Below are 7,500 nucleotides of genomic sequence, written 5' to 3'. Positions count from 1 at the left end.
ACCACCACACCAGCGGGCAGTTTAGCGAGCTTGCCAACTCCTCTGCCTCCTCAAGCGCTTCCAGACGCCTACCGACACCACATGCTGCTGGCTGGCTGTCTGTTGTTACAATGGAATTTAAAAAAAAAAACAAACAAAAAACCCCAACTCTATTAAGATTTTCGATAGTTGGAAAATAATAATAAATTAAGATTTTCGATAGATTGAAAATAATGATAAATTGATTTTAGCAGGGCTGCTGAGTTAGCTTATAGGAGCGAGCTAAAGTAAGAAAGAAACACGCCGAAACACACCGACCGGCACCCCCGACGACGACCACGGGTAAACGGCGGGACTTTGCCGCCTCTTAAGCAAGTTTGACTGACGACTACCACGGCTATTCGGCTAGGTAGGTAGGTAGTCCTCCTCCTCGGCCACCTAGCCGTCGTCGTCGTCGATCGAGCGACCGGGTATATTCAAGACGCCTCTACCGACACCACCACACCAGCGGGCAGTTTAGCGAGCTTGCCAACTCCTCTGCCTCCTCAAGCGCTTCCAGACGCCTACCGACACCACATGCTGCTGGCTGGCTGTCTGTTGTTACAATGGAATTTAAAAAAAAAAACAAACAAAAAACCCCAACTCTATTAAGATTTTCGATAGTTGGAAAATAATAATAAATTAAGATTTTCGATAGATTGAAAATAATGATAAATTGATTTTAGCAGGGCTGCTGAGTTAGCTTATAGGAGCGAGCTAAAGTAAGAAAGAAACACGCCGAAACACACCGACCGGCACCCCCGACGACGACCACGGGTAAACGGCGGGACTAACTGTGGACTCTCTTAAGGTGTGAGGAGGCTTTGCCTCTTAAGCAAGTTTGACTGACGCCTACCGACACCGGTCAGGTCGGCGAGGCTCCCGGCGGCCCCGAGCGGGACCACAGGTTGCGGAAGGCGTCCAAGTGAGCGGCGGCGACGCCAGGAGGCCCCCGGGGTCGACTCCGCGGCCCCCGGGTCGGTGTGCGGGCCTCCAGAGCTCGATAAAGTAGTGGTGTCGCTAGCGGTCGAGAAGGCACTTTTCGACGCCTACTGCCACCCCCACATGGCGGTAGGCGCAAAACTGGAAAATCGCCGACCAGAAATGTCGCTTCGTATAATCGACGTTTTTTTTGACCACCATTTTCAGGTGTCGGAGGTGGGTCTGGACGAATACCAACACCATTTCTGGGGTTTCACAACCGCCCGGCTTCTCCGACATATGTTGGAAAGGAGTAGCGATCGAGCGAAGGGGGCTGTCGGTAGGCGGCCGCGGGTTGCATGTGTGCCCGGGACAGCACCCCCATCCAACTAAGGGGTGTCCCCCGGGGGGCCAGGGGGACCTCGTCCAGGTCGGCCGGGCGCTTCCAGACGCCTACCGACACCGGTCAGGTCGGCGAGGCTCCCGGCGGCCCCGAGCGGGACCACAGGTTGCGGAAGGCGTCCAAGTGAGCGGCGGCGACGCCAGGAGGCCCCGGGGTCGACTCCGCGGCCCCCGGGTCGGTGTGCGGGCCTCCAGAGCTCGATAAAGTAGTGGTGTCGCTAGCGGTCGAGAAGGCACTTTTCGACGCCTACTGCCACCCCCACATGGCGGTAGGTGTAAAATCGGAATAGACCGGACCAGGAATGTCGAGGGGGAAAAAAATGACAAAGTCCTGGTGTGCCTAGGCGTCGAGAAGGCACTTTGCGACGCCTACCGACATCCCCATGTGGCAGTAGGCGTAAAACTGGAAAATCGCCGACCAGAAATGTCGCTTCGTATAATCGACGTTTTTTTTTGACCACCATTTTCAGGTGTCGGAGGTGGGTCTGGACGAATACCAACACCATTTCTGGGGTTTTCCAGTTTGAAAGTTTTATAAAACATGTTCGGTAGGAAGCACACTTTGGTGTGTCGGTTCGTCGGAGCAGCGACTCTTTGCCTCGTGGTGGTCCGGAACGTCTCTACGGGCTTGTCGCAAAGGCGTCAGAAAGTGGCATCTCCGCCGCCTAGGGCTGTCACCGTTATCGCTGTCGCCGCGCTCCAACTTGTTTTGATCCGCCGCCTTCGTTCCTGCCAACCGTGCGCCCGCTCATCGTCGTTAGGTTATAATACGTGGTACGTGTGTGTGCTTCTCCGTGGACCTAGGGCTGCTCGACGTGTCGAACGATATGTTGGAACAACTAACGGCTCCTTTTCCTGGTTCCATAGTCGTCGTGGTACCCGCGTCGTCAGCCATATCTATGTCCACCATGTTTAGCCGATACGTTTGCTGCAGCTTCTGCTTCCGCCTCAGCGTTCGCCGCTCTCAGCCGCCGCTGTTGTTGCTGCCGTTCTGCCATTCAACCACTACCTGCGAATCTTTCGATGATCGGCCGAACGACCCATCGCTGTGCGACCGATAAATCCTCCGGATTAGGGAGAAACGCCGCCGCTCTCTGCCGCCGTCGAACGGAAAAACGTACATTGTAACGAACGAACGAACGAACGAACGAATTAACGAACGAGCGAACAAACAAACAAAAATAGCCGCGGGGATGCACTATGTAGATCCTGATCCCCTTGTAACCATACGTACGTTGTTCGATGCTCTCCCGTCCTGGAAGTCGCCGCAGCAAACAGGAGGATGAGCAGCAGCAGGCGCCGCCGCCGTAACCGCCGCCTGCCTGCCGCCTCCTACTCCTGTCAGCGTCCGATCTCACAGCCGTGTGAACGTTCGCTGACACCCGATTTCTTTCCGTCTGGCAAAACCTTGGACGTCCCGCTCGCGGTACACGTGCTGCAGCGACTTCTCGTCCGACAACGCATAAGCGTCGACGTCTGCCGCCGCATCTTCTGATACGTGGACGGTGATAGCGCTAGTCCCTTCTTGCGCCACCTCCACCTTTGTTAGCGCCAAAGAAGATCGATCGAGCAGTCGTGGTCGCAGTCGATTAACCCGTTTTCACCGTCCGCAGTTCCCAAGCCGCCGATCAAGTCGTTGCTCTTCTTGTTCGTTCTTCCCATACCGTCGATTTGCACGGCTGCCGGATGAGCCATCCTCTGTCCGGCGAAGCGCTCACGTCAGTGATCGATACTTGCACCGACAGTCCTCCCGCTCGCGACTCGGTGCTCGAATCGGACTCGTTCGTTTTTATCTCGATGCGATTGTGAAAAGGGGGACCGGTCGTCAATGTCGTGTGTGTCGACGATGTTGTTCGCCCGGTCCGCCGCGTTGTTGTCGTTTTTTTTTTTTTTTTTTTTTTCCCCTAACGTTCGCCGTCGCACGGACGAAAGGGTGAGAAAAAAAAAAAAAAGCTCGAAAAAGCCGCCCCAAAAAAATCGGACCGAGGAGCCGCTTGCGAGAACGCGCCATGTGCACGTTGTCTCTCCTCGGTTTTCCGAGCACGAACACGACGCCGGTCGGTCGGTCGGTCGACGAAGGCGACGACGAAGGTGACGGGAAAATTTACGCCGCCGCTGCCCTGGTCCAGCTCCTCCCCGATGACGGCTGTGATGTTGACGTTGACGTTGGCGACGACGACGACGACGACGGAGACGACGACGACGACGAGACGGCATCGATGGCGACCACGATGACGGACGACCTCGACGAGTTCAGTCTGCACCTTGACCTCCGATGTCCGTGTGCACTGCCGTCGTGCTGTTTGTCGTTTGTCGTATGTATCGCTGTCAAGGGTGCCGTTGTCGTTGTTGTTGTCGACGTTGTTGCTTGCTCTCTCGTCTCGGTCGGTTGGTACGTTGATGACGACGACGACGACGAAGACGACGACGACGACGACGAGACGGCATCGATGGCGACCACGATGACGACGACCTCGACGATTCCAGTCTGCACCTTGACCTCCGATGTCCGTGTGCACTGCCGTCGTGCTGTTTGTCGTTTGTCGTATGTATCGCTGTCAAGGGTGCCGTTGTCGATGTTGTTGTTGTCGACGCTGTCGTCTGTTCTCTCTTCTCGGCCGGCTGTGACGTGGACGTTGACGACGACGACGACGAGACGGAATCGATGGCGACCACGATGACGACGACCTCGGCGAGTTCAGTCTGCACCTTGACCCTCGATGTCCGTGTGCACTGCCGTCGTGCTGCTTGTCGTTTGTCGTATGTATCGCTGTCAAGGGTGCCGTTGTCGTTGTTGTTGTCGACGTTGGTCGCTTTCGTTCTTTGAGTCTCGGTCTCGGTCCAAGTCAGGGGAGAAACAAAAAAGAGGCCATCAGCGCGGGCAGCGCGCTTCTTCTGACGGCGAACCCCCTCGAAAAATAAATAAACACGTGCCCGTCGTTGTAGTTGTCTGTCTTATGTCGGTCGGTCGGTCGGTCGGTCTGTCGTTCTGTCGAAACAAAGTCCCAAATTCCAACGATACCTGGTTGATCCTGCCAGTAGTCATATGCTTGTCTCAAAGCTTAAGCCATGCAAGTGTAAGTTCACGCCACGCATTAGAACGGGCGAAACCGCGAATGGCTCAGGAACCGGACCTAATCCTCGGGACCGTATTCCTCCTCGGAGGCGATGGATAACTGTGGCAATTCTAGAGCTAATACATGTGACACAGGCCGCGATCGGTCGGCGCGCCGTCGTCGCCACGCCTCGCGCGCTGGCACCCGCGTCGGCCGTTCCGGGTCGCGGCGCTACATATTAGACTGAGACCGATGCGCGTCATTCCGTCCTCCCGTCGTCGGCGTTCCCGCTCGCGGGTCCGTTCGGTGGCGGGGCTCATAGGGCGGCGCGCTCCGCTTTGGTGACTCTGGATAACTCACTGGTCGATCGCACGAGCTTTCACGCCCGGCGACGGGTCTCTCGAGGGTCCGCCCTATCAACTGTCGACGGTCGGTTAAGTGCCTACCGTGGTTACTACGGGTAACGGGGAATCGGGGTTCGATTCCGGAGAGGGAGCATGCGAAACGGCTACCACATCCAAGGAAGGCAGCAGGCGCGCAAATTACCCACTCCCGGCACGGGGAGGTAGTGACGAAAAATAACGACGCGGGACTCTGTCGAGGCCCCGCGATCGGAATGAGTACACTTCAAATCCGTTAACGAGGACCAACCGGAGGGCAAGTCTGGTGCCAGCAGCCGCGGTAATTCCAGCTCCGGTAGCGTATATTAAAGTTGTTGCGGTTAAAAAGCTCGTAGTCCGAACTCGGGTTCGTGGTCGCGCAAGCGGCCCCGGGGCGGCGGCGCCATCGTCCGTCGTTGACTTTGGTCGTCCGTTCGCATTCCCGGCCCTTTCCGCCGGTGTCAACCGCTAGCATACCCGCCACGCGGTCCTGCCGGCGAGGTGGACGAGGAGGTCGTGATCGGGATCCGGAAAAAAAAAACAAGTGGTCGTCGGTTCGGTTCCGGGAGTAGTCTAACGGGGGGGTGCTACGTGTGTGTGTTTGGGTGCGTTCATTCGCATCCCCGCACTCTGACCCCCGCGCTTCTCTCCCTCTCCCTTTCCGCGCGTTCCTCTTTTTTTTTGAACCCCCCGGTCCGCTCCGAGTCCCTGCTTCGTGTCTTGTCTGCGCGCGTGTTGCGGTCGGCGGTTTCTCCTCCAAGGGTGCTCTTAACCGAGTGTCCGCGGCGGCCGGTACGTTCACTTTGAAAAAATTAGAGTGCTCAGAGCGGGCTGTTCAAGCTTGCATACGATAAGCATGGAATGATGGAAGAGGGCCTCGTCTACGTCTGTCGGTCTCCGTCTACGGCGAGGCAATGATCGAAGGGAGCGGTCGGGGCCACTCGTATTGCGACGTTAGAGGTGAAATTCTTGGATCGTCGCAAGACGAACTGCAGCGATGGCGTGTGGCAAGCACGTTTTCCTCGATCAAGAGCGAAAGTCGGAGGTTCGAAGACGATCAGATACCGTCGTAGTTCCGACCGTAAACGATGCCGACCGGCGATCCGCCGGCGTTCGCTTCCATGACCCGGCGGGTAGCCTGCGGGAAACCAGAGTTCGGTTCCGGGGGGAGTATGGTTGCAAAGCTGAAACTTAAAGGAATTGACGGAAGGGCACCACCAGGAGTGGAGCCTGCGGCTTAATTTGACTCAACACGGGAAAACTCACCCGGTCCGGACACCGGTAGGATTGACAGATCGATAGCTCTTTCTCGATTCGGTGGGTGGTGGTGCATGGCCGTTCTTAGTTGGTGGAGCGATCCGTCTGGTTGATTCCGATAACGAACGAGACTCCGGCCTGCTAACTAGTGCGCCGATGTCAGTGATTTTTACGGCGGGCTCGGCGTCCTCCGTGGCGCTCGGGTCCGGGTCGGTTTTCTCACGCACTTCTTAGAGGGACGGGTGGCAGAAAGCCACACGAGGCGGAGCGATAACAGGTCTGTGATGCCCTTAGATGTCCGGGGCCGCACGCGCGCTACACTGGAGGTATCAGCGGGGACTTCGCCCCGGCCCGAGAGGGTTGGGAAACCTCTGAACCACCTCCCGTGATAGGGATCGGGGCCTGTAACCAACCCCGTGAACGAGGAATTCCCGGTAGGCGCGGGTCAACAGCCCGCGTCGATCACGTCCCTGCCCTTTGTACACACCGCCCGTCGCTACTACCGATCGAACGGTCCGGTGAGGTCCTCGGATCTGGCCGACGACGCCGCCGGGCAGTGCGCGACGTGTCCGTCACGACACTCGTGCATCTACGCCTCGGCGTTCGATGCCTGGAGAAGACGACCGAACCCGATCGTTTAGAGGAAGTAAAAGTCGTAACAAGGTTTCCGTAGGTGAACCTGCGGAAGGATCATTACCGTTTTCCCGTTCGAGACTGGTTTGTTGTTTTCCGGCCTACCTCCTCTGTCTGTCGGCGTCAACGCCTCGAATGCGCGCAAACAAACCTATAAAAGGCGGAGCGAGAGATAGATTTGTGGTGACGCGGAGGTTTTTAAAGCCCCAGCTCTTCTTGCTTGCTTCCGCGTCTTACCACCTGTTTGTTTTTTCGCCCACCGCAAGTGATGGCCGCTTCTTCTTTGCCTTGTCGCCGCTTTATCGTTTTTTTTTGTTTTTTTTGCAGCCGCTGTGCCACCGCCGCTAGCTAAAAAAACAAACTACTCGCGACATTGCAATGCCGTCACGCCTCCTCGCACAGACCTCCTCGCACACTACTAAATCTATATAAACAAAAACTAATATAAAAAAACCAAGTGCTGAACCCTGGACGGGGGATCACTCGGCTCGTCCGTCGATGAAGAGCGCGGCCAGCCGCGATAACTGATGCGAATTGCAGGACTCAGTGAACATCGACACCTCGAACGCACATTGCGGCCCCGAGATCCCTTGTCTCGGGGCCACGTCCGGTCGAGAGGCGGAACGTTACATGTCTTTCTCCGTTAACGAAACGACATCTTGCCGTCCCCGTGCCCGCCCGGTCCTCGGCACGGTGGTAACCGGGACGTCGCAGGAGCGAGTGACGAGGGGGAAGAAAAATAAAAAAAGAATTGACTCCTTTCAATGTCTTTTTTTTTTTTAAAACCCTCTCCGGCCTCCTCCTTCGTCTCCCGCTGGCAGACCGCGGAGTCT

At 56.7% G+C, this 7,500-nt stretch overlaps 1 non-coding gene and 1 pseudogene across 1 annotated transcript; both read left to right on the top strand.

Moving 5' to 3' along the window:
- The first annotated feature begins 4,360 nt into the window (after window positions 1-4,360).
- On the top strand, window positions 4,361-6,730 carry LOC145274246 (small subunit ribosomal RNA; annotated as a pseudogene).
- Window positions 6,731-7,130: 400 nt separating this feature from the next.
- LOC145274234 (5.8S ribosomal RNA) lies at window positions 7,131-7,288 on the top strand. The gene has a single exon (XR_013866611.1). It is a non-coding gene; the product is annotated as a 5.8S ribosomal RNA (ribosomal RNA).
- The last annotated feature ends 212 nt before the right edge of the window (window positions 7,289-7,500 follow it).

The sequence above is a fragment of the Euprymna scolopes genome, unplaced genomic scaffold (genome assembly GCF_053919585.1).
Source record: "Euprymna scolopes isolate OS-2025 unplaced genomic scaffold, ASM5391958v1 sca293, whole genome shotgun sequence".
NCBI classification, from domain to species: domain Eukaryota; kingdom Metazoa; phylum Mollusca; class Cephalopoda; order Sepiida; family Sepiolidae; genus Euprymna; species Euprymna scolopes.
The sequence above is the reverse complement of the archived record's forward strand: the minus strand, read 5'-3'. Positions and strand labels throughout refer to the sequence as shown.